Source organism: Pinus tabuliformis, chromosome X, assembly GCF_031772625.1.
Source record: "Pinus tabuliformis cultivar Carrire ecotype Pingquan chromosome X, CPIR1, whole genome shotgun sequence".
NCBI classification, from domain to species: domain Eukaryota; kingdom Viridiplantae; phylum Streptophyta; class Pinopsida; order Pinales; family Pinaceae; genus Pinus; species Pinus tabuliformis.
This window is the reverse complement of record NC_142308.1, coordinates 1680929671-1680939050: the sequence shown is the minus strand read 5'-3', so window position 1 is coordinate 1680939050 and position 9380 is coordinate 1680929671. Positions and strand designations below refer to the sequence as shown.

Below are 9380 nucleotides of genomic sequence, written 5' to 3'. Positions count from 1 at the left end.
TATAAATATTTTAATATATTTATTTTATTTTAAAATAAAATATAATTCAAATAATTAGCTAATTTTTTTCAAATTTCTGAATTTATAAGAAAATATAATTGGAATTTTAAAAATATAAATTTTAAATAAAAAAAATTATTTCAAATAATTTTATCTTCATACATATTATTTTAACCCAATAAACTAAGCACTCTATCATTTCAACCAGGTGGCTCTTGTTGGGAATCAATTAGGTGGATTAATTATTATTCAAAGTAACAGTAAGGGTTTGGAAATTTACTAAAGTATCAGTAAGGGTTTGGAAATTTACTAAAGTATGTGGATTTTAGTATAACTACAAACCCCAACATTGTATCAGAGCTTTGAGGGAGTTTTAATTCTCCTAATTAAATTTGAAGAAATTGTTAGAGTATCAATTACCTCATTAAAATCAATTATAAGAAACACGAAACTAACAGCCACTAAAACTTACTAACAAAAACACCCAAAATATATATATAATTAGGCCGATAGGCCTTCCTTTGAAAGGGACTTTCGTCGTCCTTTTGATTCTCACGCTGACACCTGGCGGACTGGGCAATTTGCTTAGTGTTTGTTCACGCTTGATTCTCATGCTGACACCTGGTCGATCGCCTCTTCTCGCTCCATCGTTTCAATTCCCTCTGCAACGGCTTCGTTCGCATAAGCAGCATGAATTCCCGTAATTTTTCCGATGTTTTCGTTGGGAGTGGGCGGCGGTGGACAGTGGAAAGGGATATGGCACATCTGGAACATTACAGAATTAATTGATAAACCATTTGGATGGCTACCTTCAGCGGAGGCAAAGAGATAATGTGCAGACTTACAGTATAGCTGGCTCTGTTTTTGCTCCTCCGTTTTACGGTGTGCGGATAAACCGCTGGATTTACCGGTGAATTCCGCGGAATTGAGGCCGTCGTCGCTCTGCAGCTCGCAGGGCTTGATTTTTGGTTTTATTTTCTGTCAGCTCTGCTCCTCGTACAATTCTTTGGCTTTGGCGGCAGAAAATGCAAGTTTCTTTGTCGGTTTGGCATTTTCTTTTTCTAAATTCTGCAAAAGATCAATCGGAAGTTGAGCTGTCGGTTTAATTTCTGAGGTAGAGCTATCGTTTTGATTTGTGAGGTCGAATGCTCTTCGTACCGCAGGAGCTGCTTTAGTTATTATTTTGTCTGTTTATTGATAACGATAATGGTTAAAGATTTAAACGTGTCGATGGGTTTCTTGCAGGTTGCGGCTGGGGTTCAATGCGGGCGGTTCCCGCAGGATGGACTGCTTTCTTTAATTGCCGGTACATTGAAGCTTTAAATAAAGTGCAGAAAGGCGTTTCCTTTGAAGTCTTCTTTGCTGAATTCTTTCACAGCTAGAAATTTCGGCTTTGTCTGAAAGGTAATTTGCTTTATGGCTGAGAATTTGGTAGGTTTTCTGTTAACATTTTCGAGATTTTGAAGTTCAGTATGTGTTTGAAGCGACAGCTGGTTCCGGTCTCTTGAAGGCACTGTAAAGAATATTTGGCACCGCTTTTTACTCTGTGAAATTTAAGAAGCTTCGGTTCGCGAACCGGCTTGAGAAATTTTGCCTTGGGAAAATTGCTGAAGGCTGTATGCGTATATTACGTGCAATTTGGTAGGAATAATTTAAAAGTGAAAGTGTGTTTGCTCTGGGAGGCTTTGGTGCTGTACGGTCGTAAAAGCCTCTGAGAAATATTTGCCTCTAAAATTTGGTTTCTTTTTGTGGTCCGGAAGAGTGGGAAATGGGAAAGCAAGGGAAAACATAACGAGATTGCATGTAGTAGATTTGTATTTGAGTTTATCTTGTCGGCCCTGCATATAATAAGGAGCAGTGAGAAAACGTAGAAGGGTTTTTATGCAATGGCCAAATATTTTTAATACCGGCGCCACGAAAGGAGAATCGGTGGGGACATTCGGAGGGATTTTTATAATTTATCTCTTAGGAATGAGATGCAGAATGCTGTTTTCGCTAGAATTTATATTGTGGATTTGGTGCCGTAAGGCCGAGAACTATTTCAAGGAATCAGAGATTCGTAGAGGTTACAACCTATTCACTATGGGTGGAACACCAACCTGAATTACACAAATGGCCAATCATAACCCGTGGGATGGAGAAATTGAGAGATGAAATGAACGGCTCCCAAGAGTTGAATTGGGAGGAAGCGAGTCAGAGGGAGTTTATGTCTGGGGAATCCAGCATCAATAATGCAGGGTAAACACCGTTATTAAATTGGAGGGTAAACACCCTTTTCTTTGGCACGACCATTGGCCTGTTCTTGATTATGCCAGAGTCTTTGAATGCCTCCTTCTTGTTGATAATTTGTCCGCCGAAGTCTCCAGAGTTGTATCCAATATCATCTGCAGCTGGAATTTAGTCCCCCAATGCATCGTATTATGTTGCACATGAGATATACATTTCTCGATTAAGTTCAGGAATCTCGGGGAAGGTTGTTGTTTGATTTTTACGTTTTTAACTCCCTGAATGGCCTTGTAAAGGTACCGATCCTCTGTCGAAGCTTATTTCTCTTTTGATGTCCTTAATAACGAAAATAATTTGATTTTCTGTGTAGGAAGACAATATTAAGGTCTTCAACGACTCGTAGGATGTTCTTGTTTAGCCTTTGAGGGCTTTGAGATATACATTTTTTTTCTTTATAATATTCTTGAAATGCCATTTTGTCCGCTGAAAATATCTTTCAATTCTGTTATTCAATCAGCATTGAGTCCTTTGGATATTTTCGTTTAATCTCATTTGTATATGCCTGCTAAATTGACCCGTTGAATGAAAATGTTGGTCTTTTTAGGATTTCGGCCCTTATGATCAATTTCCACCATACTGTTCTTATCAAAAGAACAGAGAATACTGCATTGAGTTGAATTCAGTGCTTTCTGCTGCTAAACTGGTCATAAAAACGTTCCTCGTAGTTTTGTTACTGCAATCAGCATTTATTTCTTTGGATTTCGTTTAATTTCATATGTATATGCCTGTAGAATTGACCTGCTCAATGGAGATATTGCTTGTTTTAGGATTTATGGTCGTATGATTAATTTCCACCGTACTGTCCCTATCAAAAGAGCGGGGAATGCTTCATTGAATCCAATTCAGTGCTTTCTGCTGCTAAAGTGGTCTTAAAAATGTTCCTGCTTCTAACTGCATTACTGCAATTAGCAATGAGCATTTAGTCCGTTGGATTTCGTTTCATTTCATATGTATGTGCCTGCTGAATTGGTCTGTCCAATGGGGATGCTGCATGTTTTAGGATTTTTGTTTGTACGATTAATTTACACCATACTGTCCCTATCAAAACAGCAGAGATTACTTTATTGAATTGAATTCAGTGCTTTCTGCTGCCAAAGTTGTCTTAAAATTGTTCCTGGTCGTAATTGGCTTACGACAATCATCATTTCGTTTAATTTCATTTGTATATGCCTCTTGAATTGACCCGTTCAATGGAGATGCTGCTTGTTTTAGAATTTATTTTTCTCGTATGATTAATTTTCCAGCATACTATTCTTATCAAAACAGCAGAAAATACTTCATGGAGTCGAATTCAGCGCTTTCTGCTACTAAAATGGTTCCTAAAATGTTCCTGGTCATAATTGCATCCATGCAAGCGAATGTTTAATGTTTCAATTCTTGTATTTTATCATCAGCGTTTATGGTGCCTCAGCACTGTTTTCATACAAATCCAAAGAAGTCCACAAATAAGATGGTCCTCTCGATCATGGTTGCCAGGTTCAGCGAGACCTAGCTCATGGTCGGCTACACCAGCCCCTTACGAAAAGAAGAAACTGGGTGTGCTGGATATCTACTCAAAGTATCCCTATCTCATTCAATCTGCAATTGATTATGAAGTATGCCTGCAGGCTGATACATTTGAGGGGAATAGCTTTTCTACATTTTCGAGTCTCATAGTGTTGCAGAGGACCATGAGAATGGATAGGGCGCAGGATTGTGAAGGTTCAACTGTGGCTTCTTATGCTTACAACATTGAAGGCCCAGCAGGAGGACCTAAAAGATGGGCAACCAACATGTCGGATTTGAGCCTTGCTGCTATTAGCTATGGATCTAATGAGGTCTCTTGCCAGTGAAAGACTAGAACCAGATTGTTCAATTTTAAGCAGATTCAGGCTTGAATCTCAACAAGGTGATTTTCTGTAACATTATTTTGTAAGCTGTATGCTACAAAGAAATTGCCTGGTCAATACCTCTTGCATAAGCTACAGTTTATGTGCATTTTGTATGATTCTTCCTCACGATCATGCTCTTCAAATATGATCTAATAGCTTTTTAACAGAGAATGGGAGATTAATGGTGCCTCAATACCAATTGGTGTTGTTCAAAACAAATTGTTATATACTATTATTAAATTGGGTCTATATTTATTTCAGAATTAATGAAGTTTGTTCTTGAAGATGTTTAGATGTTTGTTCTTGGTGGTTTATGTACATTGCAAACACAGCCGGTATTTAGCCATCTCAGTTCCCTCTTAGGGTTTTATTGCACATCTCATGCTCTGTATCTCTCTGTTTTGGCACGATGAAAGTGACAAGAAGTTTTTCTAGCTTGCAGCATGCAAAAGCACATCTGAATGAAAGGGTTCTGCTAGAAGGAAAAAACAAAATTTCATTGAGAGTTTAAGAAAAACTTGATTCCCTTGAGTGTAGTTGGCAACTTTTATTGGATGTTGAGAGTTTTCCCACAAAAACTAGGATCACAGGGAAATTGGGAAAGAGACCACAGCTTCTTCAGCAATCTCCCATCCACCAACCCTCTGATAAATCCAGTGCTCTCATATATGTGTGTGTGTGTTGTGCCATACATGAACTCTTAAGAAATTTCAAAAGCCTTCACCTAATGCAATCCTCCAGGTTTTTCAAGACACCAAAGAAAACTACTTACGATCAGTTTCTTAAACATGGAAATTTTACAACACACTGCTTCCAAAACAGCCATCCAAAAGGTCATTACTATAATAGCTTGATTAGAAATAGATTGAATGAGAAGGTCCAGATGGGGTATTCAATCATCTCCATCCATCTGTTCTGCATCCTCAGTGCTTACTTGAACAATATATCAACCTTCATATTTATCCCTTGCAGACATGCTGAAAAGATAATGACATGGAATTTTTCCTTGCTTCTCTGATTCCGTCCAATCATGGGCCAGCTGCAAATTTTCCTGATTGAAATTTCCATTTGACCTCTATGCAATGTGTTTGGAATCTCTTATCACCTGTAGACAATTTAAACCTTTCTCTATTGCTATTTTCAGAATCTACCAAAAAGCATAAAGTTCTGCTCTGTTGTTTAATCCATCTCCTACAGCTCTGCTTTGAAACTGATCTCGTAATTGTCTCTTAAAGTAATGCCTCATGATCCACAATAGCTGGGATTACCTTGACAAGCCTCGTTGAAATAACTCCACACTATTGTTATATATATATATATCTGGGGATCTTAGTATTATTTGTTTCTTTTCCTTTAAAGGTGGCTGTGTCCCTTAATATGCATATCTATTCTTGTGTCAAACTTGATTAGTAATAACATCTTTGTTTTGAATTCTTTTCATTTCTTGCTAGCCAAATAGCTTAAGTCACTGTACAAGGACAGTTTGATGCCCACATGTAGTTAATACAGAATGTATTTTGAAAACTAGGATTTAGCTTTGTAGTGCTTGAATCATCATTTCATGTTGGTTTTCATTTGTTAGTAGCCAGATCATTTCTCTTACAATATGATTGTAATATCTTTTTTTCTCTTACAATATGATTGTAATATCTTTTGTTTCTCTTCTGTGGGAAATTTTGTACAGGAGTTCAAACAATGTATATAAATAGAAAGATGTAGAAAATGACAGTCAAATTTTGTACTCAGAATTATGACAAGAAAGCCCCTGCTGGGTTTGTGAGGAAAGAGAGCTTCAACACCAGTTCTGTCTCCAACCGCCAAGATGATCAGTACGCTACTAACATGTTTAGTGAAGAATTTCTGCTATTCTCTTGTAATCTATAGGCCCCCAAAGCTCCTCATAGATGAGAATATTTGCAGGATGTTAATATTGTTGTAAGTTTGTAGTAGTTGTGGAATGACTTACTTTTGTGCTGCTTCTCATCTTCAACAACAAGAGTTTCTGTGGTGAATAAGCAGAATCCATGTCCTGCCTTGTGAAGCAGCTCTCCACTGTGATAGCGTTCTTTGTAATGTCTCTGATAAATCCTTTAGACTTCTATTTCATTCTGTAATATGATGGGATTCACTCTACAAGATTAGGGGATTCACTCTCAAAAGGATGATAAATTGGTTTCCAGATCGGTTTTCTTTTGCCTTCCATTTGGTTGAAGTTGAATAGAATCACAAATTGACTCTCCCTGCCTAAATGTGAATTGTATCCCATGATATCTTTCTTGCAGAGACACCTTTAAGGACTGTAGCTTTTACAAATGAAGTTAGATCGGATTTTTTCTTTTGATCGGTTTATTTTCCATTTCTAGCAAGAGAATACATCTTATATTACTTTGCAAAATAAGTAGATTACATCATGTGTCATGAGGGAGGACCTGGAGACTGCTTCATTTTGCCTCTTCCCCAGCATGGGTGTTAACACCCTTGTTCAGTGTATAGGGTCATTTTACCCTTATGGGTTTGACTAAACTTGTCTAGGCTTCCAGCCTCTTAACCGGGTTGAACTTTGTTTAGGCTTTGCAATGTTTTAGGCAGGTTGGAAATCCTAAATCCTTTTGTTACAACTTACGAATGACTCGTTTCAATGTTCTGTAGCTCGTCCTTCTCAAATTTATTAGTGGAGTTATCATTTTGGTCTTACAAAGCATAACCTATCTTCTCAAATTTATTAGTAGGGTTATCATTTTGGTCATACAAAGCATAACCAATCTTCTCAACCGGATTTGTTCTTTTGATCTGTTTATTTTCCATTTCTAGAAAGAGAATACATCTTATATTACTTTGCAAAATAAGTAGATTACATCATGTGTCATGAGGGAGGACCTGGAGACTGCTTCATTTTGCCTCTTCCCCAGCATGGGTGTTAACACCCTTGTTCAGTGTATAGGGTCATTTTACCCTTACGGGTTTGACTAAACTTGTCTAGGCTTCCAGCCTCTTAACCGGGTTGAACTTTGTTTAGGCTTCCCAACGTTTTAGGCAGGTTGGAAATCCTAAATCCTTTTGTTACAACTTACGGATGACTCATTTCAATGTTCTGCTGCTCATCCTTCTCAAATTTATTAGTGGAGTTATCATTTTGGTCTTACAAAGCATAACCTATCTTCTCAAATTTATTAGTAGGGTTATCATTTTGGTCATACAAAGCATAACCAATCTTCTTAATTTTATTAGTAGGGGTAGGGTTATCAATGATCATTTTGGTTTTACAAAGAATAAGTTAATAACCAAAGGGCATAATAAGCAATGCATTAGTTTTGTTTTAAAACTTTTCAATATCAATAAGAAATCCTTCTAGATTAAAAAGTAGATTTTTGTAATTCACTTGATTGACAAATTAATCATTTTAGTAATTGAAAATTATGTGAACAGATTTAGAAATTGCAAGTTAATGATCAGATAATTATATTAAAAAAATTAGAAAATTCAGAATTACATAAAAAGAATTGTTAGGATATTGAAAACCTAAGCAATTTGGAAGAATTTTCTTTGGGAAATGCTTTGTTGGAAATGCTGCCCTGTTCTCTAGGTCACTTGAGCAGCTTGAAGAAGTTGTGGGTTTCTGATTGCGCAGAATTGAAATCTTGGCCCAATTCGTTGGGACTGTTGACTCAGCTGTCAACGTTGTGGGTTGGAGGCTGTGGAATACAGCCCTTACGATCAACAAATTCAGCCTCAGTCTTGATGGATCCGAGGCATCCGATAATATCATGGTTTCTAATGGAATCAACTTTTTAATAGCAATATATCAATATGTTTTGTAATATTATGTTTTGACTTTCTAAAGGCAATATACAATTATGGTTTTGAATGAAATATATTGGTAGGGGATAGTCATGGTGGTTATTGCCTTGGTCACTAGCAAGCTTCGTATATGCTTGGCCATCTATAGAGGTTTTTTGATTTTGGGTAATTAACTTACACTAAAATGAAATAAGACATTCAATGTGTTCTTTGCAGGGTTTCAACCAATTAACATTTCATTGAGTATGTATTTACAAAGCAATGATTTTGGGATCAAATCCCACAAAGCAATTCTATACTTGCTTTTCAAATTCCTTCAAGCTTTTGAAAGTAAAGTAAAACCAATGAATTATCAATATAATTTTACCATAATAAAAAACAATTAGAAAGCCTTTAGCCAACTCAAATTGCTCATTCGTTAGGCTTGAACCAACATCTCTTCTAGAAAAATTCAACAATTCCGATTTAATAATCCTATCGGCCTCTCTTTGTACCTTTTGGGACAATTGCTAGTTTAAATTTCAAACACCCCATACATACATACATAAATATATATATAATTTAAATTTCAAATATCTAATTTGATAACTTATCTTCATTTTTCACTAAATAGTAGGAAAACATAATTACTGGATGTTTTGGAACTAAAAGAAATAATAAGATTCATGTCATTAAGACATTCACTTTCCAAAAAAGATTGCGACACATTCGACTATCTTTAACTTAATCATGCATTCGGATCATCGGAAACCCCGACCATAGACGCTGGGCCCTCCTCTCCTCTGACCCCATTGTACGATCAAGTTAGTCTCAGGGGCACGGTCCTCTTTAATATATACATAATGTTAAAAAACGATGCGCTGGAAATCCGTGACAAGTGTGTTGCGCATTATTTTTGACCTTGAAAAAGATGTTATATCAATAACCCTGCTCCTAATTACGAATAGTTTATACGTTAAGATTTTCCGAAAAGCGCCGGTCGGTGATGAATTGCGATTCACGTCATTGGTCACACTTCGGTTTTTAACGCTCCACGGTCCACTGAAATCACATGATTTTGTTGGTACCAGAGAGGGACAAAGTTATCCGAACCAGGGGTTAAAATTGATCAGTATCTATCCGTGTGAAAATTGACAAGTACCTATCCGTATTTAACTTTATTTAACGGTTAATAATTCTATTTAATTTTTAAAACGGTAAATTTAATTGTATCTCTGTACACATATATAATTCATATACAAATAATTCCAAATAAAATTGTAAATACAAGAAGTTAGTTATCATTTTCGAGACTCTAAGATGCTTATTCCACTATGCTACGTCAACAATACTAAGACTTTAACTTTAAGATGAGATTCCAAGTTAAGATACTTATAACACTATGCTGCACCAACAATATTAAGACTGCAAGACGAGATTCCAAGT

General features: G+C 36.4%; 1 long non-coding RNA gene across 3 annotated transcripts; it reads left to right on the top strand.

Annotated features, from left to right (window-relative positions):
- Positions 1–607: 607 nt before the first annotated feature.
- LOC149146472 (uncharacterized) lies at positions 608–6076 on the top strand. Of its 3 annotated transcripts, none has more exons than XR_016264107.1 (3): positions 608–1114; positions 1246–4174; positions 5842–6076. It is a non-coding gene; the product is annotated as an uncharacterized LOC149146472 (long non-coding RNA). The 3 variants fall into 3 exon arrangements; XR_016264109.1 differs by lacking the exon at positions 5842–6076 and having other exon boundaries at positions 614–1114; positions 1246–1404; positions 1485–4141; XR_016264108.1 differs by lacking the exon at positions 5842–6076 and having other exon boundaries at positions 615–1114; positions 1246–1404; positions 1491–4141.
- Positions 6077–9380: the final 3304 nt, after the last annotated feature.